We start from the raw sequence: 22,692 nt of genomic DNA, 5'->3' as shown, positions 1-22,692 counted from the left end.
CCTCTTCTCTGCCTGTGCTAAGATGCTCCAAAATGCTGGCAAATCTCGATCAGCTAAAAAAGCAATTTTAAAGAAAAGCCAAAATTCGTCCACAGCAATAGGAGAGACTGATACAGGAAAGCATTACTTCACTGACTTGAGACCATTACTTCAATGTACTTGAAGTAAGGGCTACCTTGTGTATAATGACACTATGTAATATGCCATGTGTTGTTGTTCACCCTAGGTTCTCTTTACCTCATTTAAGACCTGCTAAGAACCAGATTATTTTCATTACCTAAAACATAAAACGATAGAACTGAAGAAAGGTGAACCTTCTTTTTACCAAAACTTTAAGTGCTTATTGCTGATGAAACACACCACATTTCTACGGTAGGTGACCATGTCACTGTTCCTACGCAGCTCTATAAGTTCTTACCAGTGTTGATTAAGTACCATTAGTTTAGTTTTATGTTCAGTGTGTTTCTAGCTCAAGCTGGAAAAAAACAGCTCATATCAGCATTACACTAATTGCAAATTAGGCTTTTAATGTTGTGCTATGTGAAACATAGTTGTTCCCATTAAACAAAAAAATAAATGGTTATCTGAGGTTAATAGCCCAGCAGCCTTTTTGAAATAGAGCGAACACATTAAGACTGAATCACAGCTGATGTGACAGCTCTGTTGTCCCCACCTCACGAGCGAGTGGAACTGCTAACTAGTGCTTAACAAGTGCTAAATGCCAAACTAGTGATCCGTTCAGTGACAATGGTGATTCAGTCAATAATGAAACTTCACTGCTAAAGATTTTTCCTGCTGGACACGTTTAATGATCACCAGCTAACTTTGCTTATCTGCCATGTAGTCCTTAGCACTGCTGGCAGAAGCACCAGAAAAATAAAATAAGGGCTGCAAAAGTTAACCAACACAAAGATGTTGAAGTTGATAACTAAACATAGAAGAACCACAACTACAACCAAAAGAGTTTTGTAGCTCTTTGGGAAACTTTTGGGTAATAACTGTCGCATAATCACAATGAGCAAGTGTTTTCATGTTAAACAAAGTGACACACAACATTGATTCATTTTATAAAGAAACTGATTGAAAATATATTAAAGGATGTTTTTTCTGAAAACACATTCTTAAAACATGAATTTATGCATAATACTGTGCAAAGGTTTTGAGCCACTCATCATTTCTTTACATTTTGCTTCCATGGGGCCAGACTTAGTTGTCAATGTTCTCCGGACTAGCAGTTGTCTGGAAATTTTTCTGTGAACATTGGTTACTTTTTCACTCATTTTCAGCCTGGTCCTTGTACAGTAGCAGGAGCAGAATGATGTTGTTGTTGACAGGTGACCTGTTGAGGGTGTCCCCTGCCTGTCGCCCTATGGTAGCTGAGGTAAGCTCCAGCCCTCATCCCGCCAACCTGACAAGGAATTGAGCCATTTGCCAAACATGTTGCATATCTCTGCATGGTGTGCAGTGTGTCCTTAAATTTGAGGAAACTTGTCAAGTGGAGGACAAAAGAAGAAGAATCAGACCAAAAAATGATGAACAGTATCTGAATTTTAAGTCCTTAAAAAGCAGAGAAAACCTGAGCGATGCCTCTGGCCCCGACTCATCTACTGTTCACCAAAACTTCAAAAATGGTTTCAATGGAAGTCATCAGTGTCAGGTAGCCATTCATTACGAAGGGTATGACAGATTACATAAGAACCTAACTAGCATATATCCAAAAATTTTGTTAGTGCGAGGTGTGAAAGATAAATTATAACAGGTGATTTCATACAACAAAAATCATTTATAATTTATTCATTTTTATTTTACTTTACTGTTTTACAAAAACAAAATACTTGAAGACCTGTTTCCCTTTACAGGAGCTGGAGTGGGCAGTTGGCTGCATGTAAAAGGTCGGAATGGCCAAACCTATGAAATGCCTGATGTCCCAGGTCACTCTTTCTTTCCTTATGCTTAGTTTTTGGACATACTTCCAGTTTGACAGAACTGACCACTAGCCAGATCTCCACACCTAATCTCATGTTTATTTGTTTAAATAAACAAATTAGCTTTTAAGTGAATGTGTGTGCGTGGACTGCTTCTCTTGTTACAAGCTTAACCATGTTTGTAACACTACCAGGATACACACTCTGAAACATCCTATGCATTCTGTCATCCGTCTGATCAGTGGACCTGACTATGCCTGCATTCTTGCTTGTATAGTTTATGACAAGTCAGTCCAGTCGCATGTGAAATAGGAATGAGAAAGTGTTGTTTTGAAGCAAACGAAGTGTGGCAAAAAGTGAAAGCTGTTTTAATCAGTTTCCATCCTGCTTTTTCTTGCACGATTGAACAAAGTATGCCAATGAGCACTGCGCTTAATATCACTAGCATACATATAGTAATCATAATATAAGAGAAATACAATTCAGTTCATGTAACCCTTTCATGAAACAGTACTCTGTTTATTACAGTACTCTGTTTATAGTAACCATCGTCCTTAATGTAAATATGTAAGAAAAATTGTGTATGTTTCTGTTCTGTTTCCTGTGTACTGTTTGTTTGTATATGTGTCTTTCTGGCTGCTGTTACAACCAAATTTCCCCTTGTGGGACAATTAAAGGATTATTCTATTCTATTCTAAATACTGTGTTACATGAAAAAAGAAAAGTAATCATAAGCCAAGGTGAGCTTGCAGGTTTTTTCAGGCTTACAGCTTCCATGAACAGCTGGCATCAGACATGTGAACTGCCTCCTTGACCTTCTTTCAGGGATCTTCTGGTCTCTGGTCGATGAACTTCAACCCTTCCCACTTTTGGTGATGTGCGCAGATTTGCTCTGGCGCTGTCCGTTTTTACTGTTCATGCTATTTCTATTCGTTACTCTTATAAGCAGGGAAGCATTCTGAAAACTCAACCAGACCTTGAGTTGAGATTATTGTGAAGCTAAGAATGCACTATTTGTCCCTTAAGTTGTAAAATCACAGGTACATTCCATTTGTCATTATGTGCCAGGGTAAAATGGGTAGCATTTTAAAATACGGATGAAAAAAATATTCTTGTTTTTTCAAACTCTTTGGTCTGTTCTCAACCATAAGGTGCTATTGGTTTTCTTTTGAATACGTAGTGTCTTTTCGTTGTATCTTAAATCATGCTGTGCTTATATTTGTAGTTTCATTTCATCTCGTTTACATTAAACAGACTTTAAATCTTCAGCCTCTCGCTGTGACTTTTTCCAGCCACTTGCATGCATAAAGACTCTACTCAGCAGATGTTGGTGCTACCAGTAATGAAAAGAATCAGTCTACCAACCAAATAATAATTTACCACCTCTATCCAGTCAGCATCTGCTGAGCAATAAATATAAATTGCTTAAATTTGCTAGGCATGTTAATGTAACTCACCATCTGTACTAGTATACCTTTAGTTTTTTTCTGCAGTTTCTATGGCTGGCACGTGTGAACAGACAGATGTGCTCTCTTCTATATTAAAAGCAAAAGTTCCTGCTGCAGACTAAAGCAACGGTGAAGCAGAGAGCAGTGTAGCACAACACAGCTCTCAGAGTGTGTAATGAAGATAAATTAAGACGTTTTGTTCGTGGATACTGCTGTGCTAGTCCAAATGCTGAGGATAGCCATCTCCTTAGCCTTTTCTTGGGAAATTGGGATTCAGTCGGCTGCAACAGAACATACCACGATACAAACTACAGATGTCACATTCTGACAATGTTAGAAGTGCGAAAGTGTTCACTCCAGCACTGACAGAAAGAGACAGACTTGAAGGAAGGAAGATTATGTAAAGAACAGGTCCTGCCAAGTAAAATGACTGATCAGAGACGTGTTCCAGCCATGCTGTTGATTTTACAGCTATAGTACTCCGGCATGTGTCTTAATCATAAATGAGAGTGAGTGAAACCCCTCAGGAATCTGCCCAAAACAATTTAAATCCATCATTCACAGCTTAACATGCTTCCAGCAAGTCCACATCAAAGTTAATTATTGTATTTGGAAGAAGAAGGCAATGTGGCGCTATACTCACAGATTTAACCCACCAGTATTAGTTTGGCTTAACAGTTAAGAAAGTTTTCGAACCTGCCATGCAAATCATGGGACATGTGTGTCAGGTTCTAATTTTTAATCCTTTTCTTGCTGCAAAACACCACCTCTCTAATTACATGGCATGGCTGTCTTCTTAGTGCCAACAGCATGTTGTCATGTTGTCCCCCAAAGCTGTAATTACAGTTCATATGAAAATTAGTTGGTTACCACCTAAATGTCTACTCAAGAAAAGAACAGCTCTATTAGACTGGTGCTAATGGGGACCAAACACAGATTATCAGTACTCTTGAGGTTTGTAAAGACTGGCTGAATGTCTCCTTCCTCCTATATAATCAAACATTCTAATGTTGCGTGTTTGTTCCATAGCTGTAAAGATGCAACATATGCCTCTTTACTGACAAACAAGGCATAAATTTAACTTGTGGTGGTAGAAAGCAGGGTAATAGGGTAATAGGTTACACTACAACAAAATAGTGTAACCGGTAAGATTCAAAAGTGAGGCATTGCTCTTTAAAAAGTTAATTCCATTTGTGTTACTATCAAACTTTGGATCAAAGCGCCTCCTCTACAACCATAATAGCATATTGTTCATACAACACTGAAAAATACTAACTGATTGATATTTCATATCCTCTCATCGAAAATAATCCGCTGACCGGAGGTAACGCTCTAAAGTGATGATGTGTAAGGTAGTACACACAAAATATAATGGGCTTATCTTCTGACAATTCATAATGTACACTATCAGGAAAGCTCTCTAAACGATGTAAGTGCCAACAAGTAAAGCTGTAAAAAGGACCCTTAAACTACTTCTTCTCAAAAGATGTGATCTAAAAGCTGATAAGAGCTACAAGCAGCAGAATGGATCAATTGTGCAATAGGAAGAGCATTCACTCATGGGTACTGTTTAATTAATGATGGGGGATATAGATAGGCTGTTAGCTCCATATTGTCAGTCAAACACGCACAGCAGAGGGTGGCAATATGAGCTAAGTAACTGATATGTGAAACAGAAGACACTAATCTATACTCTCTAGTCTAGAACCATTAATGTTCTGTTGAGAGGATGGGGATGCTGCCACATGACACACAATTTTTTTTTGTTTTAAATGCAGAAAAACAAACATTATAATAAATAATATTCATTTATTAACGATATAATAAAGTCTTCAAAAAGTATAATTTTAGGTTGTGAAAAGAGCATAAAAGAAGCAGTTGCACAGAAATGAACTGAGGACCCATGTTTAATTTTAAATAGAAGACACGTCCCACCAGACATAACTCAAACAAACGCTCTTTTCCACCAAAGGATTCGCCTGATCTTACTTTGAAGTTCAGTGAGGTAGTAAAGCCTATTGATCCGGGAAGTCTGCATGGATCTGAAGTCAATCATGATCATCAATAAACACTTGTCCTGTCAAACAGTCCCTTGACAAGGAGTCAAACATCACCTTCAGCTCTTTTCTTGGTTTGTTAAATAATTGGTTTTTCATTTTTGTTTTCAGATTCAGTATTAGTTTTACTATTGATATGGTTTTAAAATCTGGCATCAAAGGGTGTGGATCTGAGGGAAAAACCAGGCAACACTACATATCCTTGAACCTGCTTTATTGTCAGTTTGGTCTCTAAATATGACCTGAATTCACAAATGTAAATCCTGGAGTATAAAATAAGACTTTAAAAAATGTGACTGACTTCATAAACTTATCATGAATTTACTAACCTCACAGATCAAGAGAGCATTTTCTATCGACATCTACTAAGACTTCTTTATAGAAGAATCTCCACCTACTGGTCATTACAAAAAAATGCAGCTTTAAGAGGCTCTACATTAGTTTTACTTTTCAGACCCTAAAGTTAACAGGTAACAAATTTTCCTGTTTAAATGAACACAGCGGAACACCAGGTGTTTGATGAAGAAGGAAAAAACAAGCTTCAAGTTAATTTTGTATTTAAAACTTTAATCTGCGAAATTGGTGAAACATGCTAAGCCAAAGTTAGCCATTTGCTACATACAGTAGCTGTTTATTGCTTAATACCTTAACAAGGTGAATGTTAAAAATAACGATGAAAAAAAACATTTTTGTCATATTTCACAATAGGCTAAAAATGGGGAGAAAATTCAGCAGCAAGACTCGACTGGAAATGTATATAAAAATTAGTTTTAATAAATTATCAGTGCCTTACACATGTGTTAATGGGGCTGTAGACGTGTATGTATTACGGTAATGAACAAAAAGGGGAGAAACCCAAGTCAGCATTATATGCGCACTCTTGAAAAGAGGGGGTATATTCAGCCATTTACAAAGCAGGTTTTTTCCACCCCCACTTAATCAACTTCAGCATCAAAGGGACCAGCAGATAGAAAAGCATATTCCGACCAAGATCTTTGTACAGTGGCAGAAACCGATGCACTGATGCAATGCCACTCCTTATAACTATCTAAGGGCCACCTTTTTTTTCCTCAGCACCAGGGAGATGGGATGCTGCGCTGCAGACAGAGCCTCAGCCGGCTGCAGCGGTGGAGGCTGACAGAGAAGAGACTAAACCAAAGCTACGTCCAGCACGACGCACGGCACATCCAGTAAGCTCCCCGAAGTCGAGGACGAGCTTTCACGCTTCTAGGGGGTAAAGAGCTCGAGACCGAAAGAAGTGTACCTGTTTCCTGCTGTTTGTGCTTAAGGATGTGCTGTTTGCGCTGACTAACCACATAGAGCGGCAGAGAGGAGGACCCGGACTTCACTGGATATAACCGCTGCCATTCCGTCGTTTGGGTCAGCTACCACAGCAGCTATCACCCGGAGACCGAGGACGACTTTTTTGTATTTCCGTGAGTATTTTAAAGTATTTCACTTTACTCGCATTTCTTTTATTTTTCCCATCGATTGTAGAGCTGGATCTGTAAGAGCGAACGCGGGTTGTCTAAAGAGAGACAAGTTCCGGAGATTACAACCTGGAGATATCCATGAAAAACATAAAAATAAATAAATAAATAAATGAAAACCTGTAAGGAGCTGAATAGTTTTGGGGGGTGCATTTTAGATTTCAGACTGTCCGCTTTGCTTACTTCCAACCACGCTGCTTCAATAACTTCTACCTTTTCCAAAAGAGTGACAGAGTCAAAATTAAGCATGTGGGCGATGGAGCTGTTTCAAGATGCACAAAACACACAACAAAGTGTCAAATTGAACCATTTCAGCTGCTCATCGCGCCTGGGGCTAGCTGAAATAATGACTTCAGTTTTGAAGTCAAATTAGCGGTGTCCTACAGTAAAGCTTCAGCAGTCTTAAAAAGAAAAAACAATGTGTAGATTTGAGCTCTAGCATCTCAAATGGGTCCATTAAATGTTCTTTGTAAGAAAAAGAGCTACACTGTGAGGGCAGGAGAAGATCTGTATTTTTGGAGGGAGGATTGCATTTTTAGGTTAGAATAGAACAGGAGGCTTCTAACACACCACTTACCACACAAGTAGACCCATAGGAATTATCCAATCAGAGATATGCAGATTTGCCAAACTCTAATTTTGCAGCTTGGCTGTGTTGAATGCAAAGTGTAATAGTATGGTCTAAGTGCACTGGTGACAGTTGGTTGTCCACTGTGGCTTTTAGGCTCACAGACTTGTGTTTGGTCTTATTGATGTGTTTGGATGGTGCACAGAAATGAAATGGCTATTATTAAGCAATTACTCAATTAGGATATGTTTTCTTTTCTTTTTTTTTCCCCCTTAGAAGTTTGCGTGACTTTCTTCTCAATGACAGTAATTAGCCAAGCGGTGGCAGAAGGAATTAAGTCTGTCAAAGAAAAATGCACCCTTTCAAGGTCTTTCTGCTGTCAGTAACTCCCCTGCTGCTTGGGGTTTTCTTCATTTTTGCCACTCCGAGGCACTAAGAAACAGCATTGTAATAATTTAAGGTCACTAAGTATGTCAATACAATATTTAAGAGTCATAAAGTTTTAAATGATGAGCCTCTGGAATATTTTTTTTTCTAAAAATATAGAAACTAGTTTTGTCTGCATCCTTCAGTGGTTCCCAGAAGCTGACATGTAGTAGCAGATGTTCAGATCTGCTTTGAAGGTGGTAGATGTTCATATGCAGCATGTATCTGTGAAGCTCAAGAAAAAGACAGACATTTTCCAACAGTAAAAAAACAAAAACAATAGTTCTTACTCCATAAATTGTAAAATTGTGAAATATATGGCATTCGCTTTATTGACACCCAGCGTGTTACATACGCAATGGTGTGAGTATAGTTTGTGTATGTGAGAGTGGGATATGCTGAAAGAAAAGTAGCCTTCTCTCTCTGATTTGCCTCATGAATTATTCTAAACTCTGTGGCCTACGTCACATACAATACACCGTGGCAGAGCTACACTGCTTGCAACATGGATGCAGTCAATATGGAGTTTTACTACAATGTCAAAAAATTCAGGCAAATTCAGCAAAACCATTTGTATCTTTGTTTTCTTACAACAGTGGCTTTCTGTTTTATTTTCCCCTGATTCCAACTGGTATATTTCACTCTCAGCATGAGGACAAGGCTCCACTTTAACAAACATGGAGCATTTATGACTCAAGGAAGCTTTCCATATTTCACCATGAAAAAAAAAGGGTAAAAAACAGAAACCTCACCTAAATATAGGTCAAATTTAACACCAATAGCTAAATAGCTTTGAATTATATCTCTAAAACTGTATAGCAGTGTTACAATCATATAACCCACATCACAGTGTGGCTCTATGGTTTTCTGTTAGTGTAATAGAGCATCCATTAAGACTTAATGATGGAAGTATAACTTGGAGGCATGCTTGGGATTTCAAATGTCCTATAATTTGCCTTAATATTATTATAGATGTATATCTATATTTCATAAGCCCTATGTGCTTAAATGATTGCCATATCAGTTCATTGTACAGCTGGGTTTAATTTCCTAAGATTATCTGAAAATGGCTCATCTCACCAAGAGATGTATAGTTCAAGTCACCAGATGCAGTAATCAAAAGGAGATTCACCTGCATATCAGGGGGAAAGGTGGAGGGAACGCACAGCTGTGCTTGTTTCACTTGGCATGAATTAGAGGTTACCCCTATCTTTATCATATGTAAATCAGTTATTTGCTTGCAGCGCATGCTTTAAAATGTTTGTAAATCCACATGGGGGCAGGTGCGAGATGAAATGCAAATTAGTAAATCGGCTAACCTTGATTGAAATGAAAGATGTCTTGATGTTACAGCTGCCCCATCCTCCTAAATTAAATGACTATTGACATGGGCCAACAGACACGCATTTAGGGTATGGCTAATTAAAAACGACAACTCTGGTGAAGGCCTTTGAGACACTTGGGGGAAAAAAAATGCATATCAGCAGTGACAAGAGAGGCGCTAGGGATAGAAACTGTCTCACCACCCAAGGGAATCATATTTTCACTGACAAATCTGCAACTAATAAAGTGAAAACGGACAAAAATGTTGTGCGGGGCACAAGTGGCGCTCAACATGTCCCTGTAGAGTGTTGTGAGCAAAGCTATTCAAAGGATATCACACTATATCCTGCTTTATTGTATAGAGCACTCTGAAGCTACTTCTATGGTGACAAAAGCGCAGTGAGGCAGTGATAGGAAATTGCTGAGCATCCTCAAATATATAAACAACATGTTTTTCACTGTCCAGAGGATGCAAGGGCTTAATTTTGTGCTCAAAACATAATCGTGACTAACAATGTAGGCCCTGGGAATATTCCATGCAGTGATTTGAGATGACATGCATTTGTTGGATTAAAGAAATTCCTTTTAAGAAGTGTTGGTAATCTTGACAGTGGCAAACTCCTCTGTGGCTGTCTTCCTATCTAGCACTTTGTTTGTAAGGCAGGCTGGTCTAGCACAGCCTGGAAGACAAACATCCCTCATGACCCATCTGACAACTTAATTTATATAATTGCTTAGAAGCATCTGTGTAACAAAGACTGACTTTCAGCACCCTCATCCACTTGTCACGGTTATGAATGACTTGGATTTGATGTCCAATGAGTCAAACAGACAATCTTAAGTCGCACTGACATTGCAATGCTAAAGCGTGTGTGTGAACAAAATAAGTACTGTTAATTTGAGCGCAGTTTTGCATCCTTCAGCCTCGTATCTTCATCTCGTATGTACGTCGCTGCTTTGATCTGACTCGTGCGCTGCAGCCAGGAGGTTGTACAAAAACACCACGCACCATAACAATTGTGTGAGTTAGCAGTGTGTAATTAAAACAAGTGACATGACTGCATCAACCTGGGGCTTTCCTTTCTTGATTTCTACTGCTTTCAGAATGGCTAAAATAACTTATTTTGGTTTGCTAATATGTCCCACAGCCTCAGGTTGGTTAATTATGCTGCCCTGGTATCATTTGTCTTTGGGCTGTCCTCAGTGTGTTTAATTTGAGCAAGTGATCTGAAGATACCTGCAGGCTTCCTCTGCGCCACAGCTTAAATATGTGCTTTTAAAGTGTTAAAGGTTATTAACTGAAACAAAGCAATGCATTTATGAAGTAGTAGTTGAAATGAAAACAGGAACACACTTGTAATCAAAATATGGGTCTCTCATTAGTTGAAATGGTAAATCTAGTTGATTATCGGGGCAACAAGGCAAACCTTTTGACTTCATTGATGAAATCTGCGCAGTAGCACCCTGTACTCAACATGTTACTTGCGTGCTGAAATAGGTGTAAGGAAGGACTTTGTCAGTGAAGCAAACACCAAGTATTTGCAGAGATGGTATGGAGAGAGTAGTGATGATGGTGGGGAATAGCCCGAGGATGGAGTGTTTTTCAGTAGGCAGCTCCTGATTTTATGTGACAGTAAAGGGCCTTATCTACCAGGGCCATGATGAAGCACAACACTCTTTGATTTTTTATCTTCCAAACGTCTAACAATCTCATGCTCTAGACAGATTAGTGAGATGAAGGTGTAAAAACTGGCTATGCAGTTTCATGGGAGTCAAATACAGGGTCTAAGGCTATATCTGCATCATGCTGATAGTACAAAATGAAAGATTAGCTGAATTTAGTGACACTTTTGACTTTCATATGAAAGAAAGTAAAATTTGATTATATAAATAAATAAAACATTTAAAAAAATATATGTAACTGGTAAACGAGTTTGTGTTTGTCAGATTGGGAATGCATTCAAAAGTGTTATAACGACAGACAAAAAGGGGTTGCTTGCAAGCTATGTGTATAATCTTCAATAGAATTTGAGGCATAATAAGTCATTGTTACCTAAGATTCATAATTTTATTTGCATTCTTTTTTATACTGTTATATATTTAATTTTTGTTTCTCATTACCTCAAGCAGGGCATTGATACGCCAAATGATTCCTAGGAGGCAATTTTTTTATGCCTCACTTAAAATTCATTGGAGCTCACACCAGACTTTACAGCTCCATATCTACTCCTGTGGTATCTTAATAAGTCTTACCTCCAAAGACACGGAGAGCATGAGCAGTGTTTATAGAAATCAAAGGAACACTGAGAAACCAGTGATTTTAATGTAACATTTCACAAGTCCTGAGGCCGCGCCCATAAAAGTAATCCAGCGCCACCCCCATCAAAGTAGTTCCCTTCTACACCACTTGCACCTATTAAATGTGCGTGATGCTCTCAGTTATTGGAAAACTGCAACAGTCTCGGAACTTTTTAATCATGTCTTGAACATAATTAGGTCGAATTACCTTTCACATTTTAATCTTTAACCCTAGTGAAAATGTCTTTAGGCCCTGTTGCTTAACGGCTGTTTTCTAGCTCGTTATTGCATTAACGATTTTTATGTGCTGTGTTTTCTCTTGTAAAAGTTTGATTGGAAATGAGGAATCATCTTGAGAACAGTTTTGTTTGGCTTGTGCTGTATTTTTATATGCATGTTTACACCATTGATTCTAATTGCAGGTTACTGTCAGCTCTTTCAGAGTGCAGACATATTCTTTCCAGAACAGTAACCTCAGTAGTTCTTGGACACATTTCAAGTCAAGTCCTTCGTAGCGTCTGCTCCTTCATGATGAACCTAATAGTAGGGATTTTTCCAAGGGAATGCTGTCCATTAAAAGAAGAGAGTGTTTTAGGGTCACCTTTCTTGCATGTTGAGTTGTTATATTCCACTCTCATGCCTCTTTCTCCCAAGAGATGAAATGTGTATGGAGGAATCTGTTGGAAAACAACTGAGAAGGCTGTTGTGCTTAGCTGTCTTGCGCAGTACCTCACCATTCGGTCTCCTGTGACAGCAACAGTGAATTTATTCTATTCTTATGAATGCATAAATTCTGAAGTATTGTTTTGTTAGGCTATGATATAATGGTACTCATATGAATGGGCAACAACCTGTCTCTGAATGTTGACAAGACAAAAGAGATGGTTGTTGACTTTAGGAGGACACGAGGCGACCACTCACCGCTGAGCATCAACGGCTCCTCTGTGGAGATCGTTGACAGCACCAAATTCCTGGGCGTACACCTGGAGAAGGACCTCGGCTGGTCCCTCAACACCAGCTCCTTGCACAAGAAAGCCCAACAGCGTCTCTTCTTTCTGAGAAGACTGAGAAAGGCCCGGCTTCCACCACCGATCCTGACCACCTTCTATAGAGGAACTATTGAGAGCATCCTGAGCGGCTGCATCACTGTCTGGTTTGGGAGCTGTGCCATATCAGACCGCAAGACCCTACAGCGGATAGTGGGAACAGCAGAGAAGATCATCGGGGTCTCTCTACCCTCTATTGAGGACATCTACACCACACGCTGCATTCGCAAAGCCACCAGCATTGTGGCTGATCGGACACACCCCTCTCACACACTCTTTACACTCCTGCCATCTGGAAAAAGGTACCGAAGCATTCGGGCACGCACATCCAGACTGTGCAACAGCTTTTTTCCACAAGCCATCCGTCTCCTCAGCAAAAAGGGACTGACTGATAAACACACACACACACACATACACTAACATTATCACTCAGCTTAACTCAAATACCTCAAAACATTGAGACTGGACTGACTAACCAACACAAGCGCAAACACACTGACCTACACCATCAAACCATCGCACACACCAACCTGTAAATGCTCTTTTGCACAATATTATTACTAGATATATTATATATTATTATTTTTTTTGCACTAACTTGTCTTGTAGCACCTTGGTTCCTGGAGGAACGTTGTTTCGCCTCACTGTGTATTTTTAAACTGTATATGGTTGAAGTGACAATAAAGTTGAACTTGAACTTGAACTTGAAGACCTGATCTTGGGTGATTTTCATTTTCTGTACCTAACTTTGAACTTATATAAACACGTTAGTTAAAGTCAATGATCTTGGGATTGTGTGATAAAGGAATTCAATTTAACACACTTCAGTATATAGTATCCATGGTGTTAAAAAAAGGCTTTTTTGTCAGACTTAATAAGAGTAAAATGTCTTCCAGATATTAGGATGATGTGAGGATTCATTAGGTGTTGGGATAAGACAGACCCACTGATGCATTTTACAGGAAATAAAAGAAAGGATGCTGTTCTGTGAAGCATCTATACAAAGCTGCTATTGTGTTGTGAATGCTGATGTTTGGGTTTACACCATTTCTTGATATCAGCTGTCAGCTTGCTGTGAGAAGCATTGCAATGATACTGAAAAAAATACAAGCGAGATTAAATATTTTATTTTTTTCCTTTTTTGCATTTGGTTTCATTTTCATTTCTTTCCTGCATTTCACAGTAGCTATACCATTACTTCAATATGTGCAATTAATTTATATGGTTTATATTTTAATTTTCAAGTCAACGTTATCCATTCTTAATATCTCTTTAAATTGTAATGCTGTTATGCTCTTAATAAAACAATAAAATAGGCAACCTCTGAGCACTGGGTGAGAGGCTGCTGGATTGTTTCATTTTCCAGCAGTTTGTTGGAACAATGAATGCTGCAGTTAACATAATGGGAGATTGATGAGAGATGTGACAGAAAGGGGGGGGCTACACAAAAATGAAAATGCCAAAAGTGCAGCCTGTGAAAATAAAACTGGCCAAACCTTTTTTGAAAAAGTTCCGAACATTCACTAAGCTGTACAACTCTACAATTATTGACTGTAATTCTCATTCTAGCACATCATAAGCAACTCCGATTGTTCGGCAACTGAAGGCTTGTAATTAATCAGCTACAGTACGTAGAACATCTGCTGTGCAGGAGAGAATCTCTGGTCTGAAACGCACACACTTAGATCTACAGTTTCTAGGTAATTGAATTAGTTTAGCTTCAAAGGGAAAACATTTATGGGATGGTTTCAAATGGTTTAAAGGGCCATTCTCTTTTTTTCCAAGTCTTATTCTACTTACCACAAACTGTTCTGTGGTAAACAGATTAATTTGTAATCAAGCCTCAGAGTGTCTAATCTAATTTTCTGCGTTACCTAAGCATATTTAAAAACATGCAGAGAGCCATTATAGTGAAGGAATTTTCAGCCTGTTTCTTTATCTCAAAGACAAGCCCGAGAAAGAGTCATTGCTTACTGTCGTTTGTTGGAAATCTTTTATTGCTCTTACAATTAGAGAGCACACAGTCTTCAATTCGAGCAACATTAAGTTCTAGTAGTATCTCCTTTGTTATTTTCTCACTCTGTGTGGGTGAGGAAAGGATGAACTTTCAACATGGAGTGGAGCACACACTGAAAACAGCTGGAGTGGTGAAATCAGAGCAGAGGAGAGAAAAGCAACTAAAATCACTGATTTTTTTTTTTTTTTTTTTTGCATTGTGCTAAAAAAAAAAAAAGAAGTGCATATAAAATTGTTATTTTTTTCTTTTTCCTCATTTAATTTCTTTTTTGTATGTATGTGAATCTACTGTCTGTCTGAGTGATCAGAAAATGTTGTAGTAATAAAATCTGGATTTAGCACTTCAAAACAGCAGCTTGAATTTGATTTGGATGTGTCTGCTGGTTATTACTATTGTCTCAGTGGATCATGTTTCTTGTACTATTTCATTTTTTTCTATTATCTGATAAAAGGAAACATAAATATATGTTAACAATGACCATTTAAAGGGAATATGTACTATATTAAAATATAGTATATGTGAGCAGAGTAATGCAGCAGTCAGATTATTCACCATTCATGTATATTTTAAGACCACTAGCCTTAGCCTTAAAACATTGTGAGCCCAAGATACCTTTGTCAGCAGACAGGTGTTCTCTGTGTTTGACAAAAGTTAAAAACAGACTGCAAAAAGTAAAAGTAAGTGCATTAGGGCGACAGGCACCGTGCACCCTGGACAGGTCTGCAAAAGTCCATACATGGAAAATTTGTGCAAGTTACCTTCTGCAGACTCTCTTGGTTGTGAATGAGCTGACTAAAGTTTTTCTTTCTATTGCAAGTGCAACAGAACAGTTTTTTAACTACACTTGGAGCTGGATATATTTCTCAGGGATTGCGAGACTTACGTTTGTTTCACTTTTCCACTTGGTAAGTAACCAAGAGGACTTAAAGCAACTTAAATGTTACACAATGATAGCTCTGAAATAAGATCCTGTAAATGACAAGTAAAATGTATATTTAAACCAAGTTCTGCAATAGCTAAAAGGTATAGTGAACTTTTAATTGTAAAAGTTGTAATGTAATGCAATGAATGTAAAGTGCCCAGGAGGTTACATCTAAATGAACAGGTTTTCTTTATATATATACTGGCTCAATCAATCACATAGTAGATAAACCATACTAAGCTGAATTCTCCTATACAATAGTTCACGACTGGTTTACAGTCAGGTAAAGCCCTTTACACAACAGACGTGTAAAATCAGTGGAAATCAGACTCACCTATGCCTAATGCAGCTGTTCATAGCGGCGGCATAATTTGGCTGGACAAATATGAAGCATTTGTTTTTTCAAACCATATTCAATTTTTCAGATCCGAATAAAGAGATCTGACAACTGCATTTGGCAATCATCTTTCTGCTGTTTTACCTCAGAAACACAGCTGGATGCAGCTCTGTGTCAATCGACTCTCTAAAATTATTTCTCTGCAAATCACATGTGGTCCCAGCTGTCCCAAGAAGAGCTCAAACTTCCCCACTGACATTCTGAAAAATGTATGAAAGCGTCCACGATACAGCTTCAACTACATGATCAAACCATACAATTCTGCCTGTTGCTGCCTTCCCCTGAGAACTGAATCTTGTTGACTTGATTTTTTTCCACTGTGCATTTTTTAATATGAATTTTCTGCAAACATGCAATCATTTGATGTTTTATATGCGTTACACGATGAGTTTAGATTCAAAAATTTGGGAAATTTGTGCAGTTTTTTTCATAATGAACTTGGTTTGTAATGGTATTCAAATACAAAATAGGACGGAATAATTAGGACTGAAAAATGAAGCCCACCAAAATACCAGTTTATTAAAAGCATTGCCTCATTTTGAATTTAACATGTCTTTAATAAGTTGGGACCAGGACAGCAGAAGGCTGGAGAAGTAAATGGTTAATATAAGAAGCTTTTACTGCATTTACTAAGTTAATTGACAACCGGTGAGTAACACGACTGGACATAAAAAGAGAATCTTAAAGCTGTCTTCCCAAGGTCAAAGCTCATTAACTGGATTGAGACAAAGTGAAAAACTGTTTTTTGGACAGACAAATTGAATTTTTGGTTTGGAAAACATTAACACTACATTCTCTGGACTAAGGAGGAGAGGAACCATCCCACTAACCATCAGCATGGTTTTGTAAAAACTGCATCTCTGATGATATGGGGGTGCATCAGTGCCTATGGAATTAGCAGCTTTCACAGTGGTGAAAGATATATATGTGATTTAGAGCAACATATACTCCCATCTTGATCTGTTTCAGGGAAACCCTGCACAGCAAAATCTCCAGTGTTAATTTAACACTGGAGATTTTGCTGTGTGGCATATTCCAATAAGACATTGCTTTTTAAACAGCATGGCTTTGTAATAGAAAAGTCTGGGTGCTGAACTGGCCTGTCTGTAGTCCAGATCTTTCATCAACTGAACACATTTAATTCAGGACTGTTGATCAGCTAGAATCGATCCTATATCAGACAAAAATGAGATAACATTTCTCTTCCGGTAGTCCAACAGCCGGTTTCCTCAGTTCTCAGATGTTTACCAACCGTTGGTAAAAGAAGAGGTAATGCTATGGTAAATGTGGCCTTGTCCCAACTAAAAACATATTGAATGTTTAAACTCAGACATTGTACTATTTCACAAAAAATATGAGCTCATATTGAATTGAATTGAATTCAATAACATGTCTCAGAAAAGTTAGCGGCGGTGACAGAGGTATGCTATGAAGATATGAAGCTCCCAGTGCATTATTTCTGCTGGTGTTAATGCCAGAGGAGGCAGTTATTGAGTCAGCAGAGTGCTGATGACTTTTGTACAGTAGGAACCTCGGTAAGCTCTTTAGAATAACTCAGACTTTCACAAGTCTTTGGAAAACGAGACTGTGTGGTTAGATGCTTGATTTTATACATCTTTAGCAATGTGTTTGAAAAAAACAAGAATTCTGATGTTAAGACGTGTGGTCCGATACTGTTGTCCATATAGAGAATAAAAGAAAAAAAATTCCAAGTGGTTAAATTCATTGTTTATATATGAACACATAACTCCAATTTTAGCCAAATTACATTGGCTCCCTGTTAAATATCGCATAGATTTGAAAATTCTTTTGTTCACTTTTAAAATTCTGAATAATTTAGCACCCAGCTATCTTTCTGAACTACTCCACTTATACAATCCCAACAGAGCACTAGGGATGGGGATCGTTTAGGTTTTATCCGATACCAGTACCAAACCGGTACTTTTGAAACTGTGTCGGTGCTTAAATGGTGCTCGAACTGGTGCTTAAAGAATGGAGAACAAAAACTTTGTCATGTTTAGCTGTTTTTTTGTAAAAAGATAACAATGTTAGCCTTTTCTGCAACTATAGGGGATTTATGGCATCACTCTTGGCTGGAAGCAGTGCTTAAACAATGGGGGGGGAAAAAACACCAACTTTGTCCAAAAACCTCTCATGTTTAGCCGTTTTCCACTTTTTCTTTGGTCATTTTAGCCTTTTTGGCCAGGGTGAAGGGAGTATCTGCCATCAAACATGAAGACGGCCGCATGTAACTATGACGGTGTTTGGTAGTTCACCTTACATGCATTAATTTAATAACGTGGTTAGCCTACTCAACGTAAATTACACACGAACAACATTAAGCTACTCACGCAGAGAAGAACGGCTGCTGCTGCATCATCATCCGTCATCATTTCTGCTACACTGGCAGTGCTAGGGGCCAGGACTCTCCTCTTCGGGTTTTTGGGGGATGTTGCTAACTCCGGGTCCGATAACAGGCAACCCACCCGCAGTAGATCAAATACGGCGCATTTCTCGGCTTTTAACAAAATGCTATACGTCGCCAGGTGTTTCATCAGATTCGAGGTGTTACCTCCTTTGACAGTATCACAGTATCACCTTAAAGCACTTGTTGCAGGCTGCTGAGTTTGCATCTTTTGCTGTGAAGTACAGCCAGACTTTTGACCGCTTCACCCTGGGCATTTTTAATCTGTAGCTCTGCTCTAAAAGAACGTACGTACCTGGTCCCGCCTACTACGCTCGCAAAGGTAAAATGATTGGCTGGAATCCAAAGTGTATGGCATCTCAGGGAAAAAAAGAGCACCGAAATAAAGCACCGAAATGTGCGCTGCTTTTTGGTCTGGTTACTATCGTTTATGTCAGAACCGGTGCCATAATGGCACTGGATACTGGTACCCATCCCTACAGAACTCTTAAATCGTCCAATCACATGCTCCTAGCACAACCTAGGTCTCGATTGAAGTCGAGAGGTGACCGGGCCTTTGCAACCGTGGCACCTAGGCTCTGGAATAAACTCCCTGTTCATATTCGTACTGCCGAGTCTATCCAGTCTTTTAAATTACGTCTTAAAACGTATCTTTGTACTTTGGCTTTTGATTCTAACTAGTTGGCTGTTCTAGCTTGTTGTGTTGTTACCTATTGTTTGTTGTCCTGTTTTATTGTTTGTTTTAATGGTCTCGTGCTTTTACTGACTGTGAAGCACTATGGTTAACATTGTTGTTTTAATATGTGCTATATAAATAAATAAATTTTGATTTGATAATTTATTATCTGGAAGTAGGGTGTGTGTGCGCGCGTGTGTGGCCATTTCTTATTTAGATTTACTGACTGTTCCATATACTTGTGAAAAGCCTTGTGTTTTCAAAGTAGCCAAGACAAAGGCTGAAATGCTTTAATCATGTTGATTATTGTTCATGGTCATCTTACAACATCAGCCTCGGGTTTTCCTACAATACAAATCTATTTTTGAACCACAGTTTCACTGGTGCAACATAATCAAATTTGCATGAACTATTATCTGTAATTTGTTCATTGCGATTAGTGATCCCGCTTTAAAAAAATTAGAAATAGAAATTTAGTTGCTTATATGAACTAGTATATAGCATCACTGTGTTCTCCATAGTAAAAATGAAAGCACTTTATCACTTTAGGATCTGGACTGTTGAGATCAGATTCAAATAAATTGAGGCTTAATTAGGTGTATATATATCATTGCCATAAATATTACCATAGGACTGCACTGAGAACTGCACTGGGAATGAATGATGAAGAAATACGTGGCTATGTTTCAGTAGCTGTTGTTTTTAATTTTTAAGTCACGAATCTTCGAAATTGACCACACATTAAAAAATAGTTATTCCTAATCAGACTGTTAATGCAGATTTCTTTTAAAAGCATCTTTACTACCAGCTTCCATTCTGTGGACCACACTATAGTTACCATAGCAACTTGTGCCCCTTGATTTGAGCGAGGAAAATCAGGTCACATTATTGCTATGTTGGAAGCGACCTTTACTTCACATTACAGATCTAATATTTGGATTCCTCTTTCCTGCCCACCATTCACTTTGCATCTCTGCTTAATTGTCTGCATTCAGTCAGAAATCAACATAATCCCAAACATGAATTTTAATCTTGATTAAATGCATTTTGGCTAAATTGCAGAGATTGTACCATCAAAGCAAGATTTTTTAAAATAAAAGCTCATCTTAGCATCTCCTTTATTTTTCTTTTTGTCTTTTAGCAGATAAATCCATTTACACCACTTCTGTTTCAGAGCACCTCATTTAATCATCTGTGTACCAACAAAGAATTTACAACAAAATGCCTTTGCTTTGTATATTTCTTCTCATACATCTATTAAGAGCTACTAATTTATAGAATAAAACATCATTAACACATTAGTTTAGTTGGTTTTATTCAAATGTACCCTGTTACTTTGTTCTTAGCAATACAAGTGGATGCGTTAATTGTGCAGACCTGAGCTCTAGAGATCCAACAATTAGTTTTGAGACAGTCTCCTTCTGTGCCAGATCACATACTCATTAACTCTCAATTTTCAGTAGAGCTCATTTAAAGCATAATTGTGTGACACATGGAAACTGTGGTTCTGCCAGGGAAAATTTAAAGTACAAAGTTTCAGGTCCTCAAAACTGGTGTGTATGTGTGCATTTGTTTGTGTATTTGTGTGTTTATGAAGCAGTCTTGCCCAACTGTATGATACTGCAAAACCGTGTGCAGAGGGTAAACAAATGTAAATGTGGTAATGTTTCCCTCACTATTTACACACACACATATATATCCACACACAACCTATTTTTAACAAAGCTGTTAAAACAAGTTGTTTCTGTCCAAAAAGCAGAACAAAAGAGGGATATTCGAGAGGAATATTTCTGGGTGCTGGATTGTTTAGTGCCAGCCAGCCAGTGCATGCAAAGCTGTATTTTTATCGGTGTTTTAAGGTTAGAAGAACGGATTCATTTACATATATTTTCTGATGAAAAAGTAAATATAACCAGATGCTTTAAGAGATTATGCCCTTTGGTATACGTTGGTATTGCGCTAGAAATGTGTTTAATTTATGGTGAGAGAAAGTATTTTAATTAGAGCAGTTAAACAACTGTAAAATGTAATTTATACCAAGCAGTGTATAATCTGCAGATCTGCAGTGCTTAGCATTTTATTGAGCATGGAATGATATGCCCCACAACCCATTTCACATCCAGGAGAGGTGTGACCTCTATGCTCCCCCCCAAATCTGCTGGTGGACACTTGTAATGAAACAGAACCAGTGAGCTTTTTCTTTACTACTTTCCACACTTTGATCAAATATTTCTAGTTATTCATTTGATACAAATACACATGAACTTGAAAATTTATTGGACATATTTTTTGTTCAAGACGTTTTAAAAGTTTTTAGAGTTCAGCTGTCTCCTTGATTGTCTCGAATCAGCAACTCTAAACAAATGAAAGCAGTAATTATAGTTTGGGGTGAGTGACATAACCTCAAAATGATATCATGCTATTTCAAGGAAATTTGCCAACATGTTATCAGTAATTGCAGCTTCCAGGCAGCAGCATTTATTAGTGCAAATAAAATGAAGGACAATATTCTTGCATTTTTTTTAGTAATGTGCTTTGCAGGAGGTTGTTGAAGTAGCTCCATTTTTACTAAATCATAATGAGAGGCTACCATGTGGCTCTCACTGTCAGATGTGCCTAGACCTGACTGATTATCATGTGTGCTAGGGAACATAAACACATGGTAGCACTATATTATTGATATTGTAATATTACACTTAAATTTAAAGAACTATACCAGTAGGATTGCAGATGATATGATATGGCACAGCGCTAATTAAAATATTCAGGGCTAAAATGAGTCCTTGACACTATTTCAATATGACCTTTGTTATACTGTCATCTAGATGGATGGTAGAGCTGGAATACATAGATAAGACACTAGATTTCCAACATTCATTAGAGTTGGTGCATTTTACATTAAAATAGTAACTTTTTCAACTAATATATAGTTGACCACTCATTTTACATTCATCAGGAAATTTTGTGAAGATCCGTTAATGGGTGTCTATGCTGTTTATTCTAAAATGTGTTGACTTTGCAGTTTGATTTGGATTTAAAACTCCTTTTGGGAATGCTTTTTAAAAAACTGGAGATCAAAATGCTGTTAGAGCCATTTACTCATGAAATACATCCTTTACAAGGTTAGACACTATTGATTTTTTTTTTTTAAATATAATCATTCACACTAACCTCAGCCAAAAAAAAAATCTTTACATTTATTTTTCAATTGCTTTACTTTCTTAATAGAAGGCCTGAGAAGGCACCACACTGACTGAATTCACAAAGAAAACTTGAATGTTTTTGTATTTTGTTGTTCACCTCGCTGCTAAAAACACAGTGTGAACTAAAGCAAGACTTTTATCAGTATAAGTTACTAGCATGAAAGCAAAAAGATAAACAGGAAAACAGGCTCTCTTTATCTTACTGAACCTTATAAATATGACATGTTCAAAGATCCCTTGAGAAATGTGCACCACTCAGAGAAGTGGGAGACAGGGGAATACATTTCAAATGGCCTAGTATGCACAGAGAGTATATCTTTTTGGAAAATTGAGTTGAAAATCATTAACATGACAAATTTGTCAAGTCTTACAGTTTAACGATGAAGGGTTTACCCTGCCACTATAACAGTTCTTTCTGAAGCAACAGTCTTATTTGAAGGAAATTAACATATTTATGACTCAGCTTTCATT

The 22,692-nt window shown here is 37.9% G+C and overlaps 1 protein-coding gene across 5 annotated transcripts in view; it reads left to right on the top strand.

Moving 5' to 3' along the window:
• The first annotated feature begins 6,394 nt into the window (after window positions 1–6,394).
• cntn5 (contactin 5) overlaps window positions 6,395–22,692 on the top strand; it is a 112,609-nt gene continuing 96,311 nt past the window's right edge. For 3 of the 5 annotated variants that reach the window (XM_085244051.1, XM_085244049.1, XM_085244047.1), the window contains exon 1: window positions 6,395–6,866. The gene's annotated coding sequence lies outside the window, so the exon portion shown is untranslated. The remainder of the gene's footprint in view (window positions 6,867–22,692) is intronic. The other 2 variants (XM_085244050.1, XM_085244048.1) reach the window with 1 other exon arrangement.

Source organism: Mchenga conophoros, linkage group LG14, assembly GCF_057382185.1.
Source record: "Mchenga conophoros isolate Kocher_MC1m ecotype Shallow Benthic linkage group LG14, M_conophoros_male_GT1.1, whole genome shotgun sequence".
NCBI lineage: Eukaryota > Metazoa > Chordata > Actinopteri > Cichliformes > Cichlidae > Mchenga > Mchenga conophoros.
This window is presented reverse-complemented; position numbering and strand designations above follow the sequence as displayed.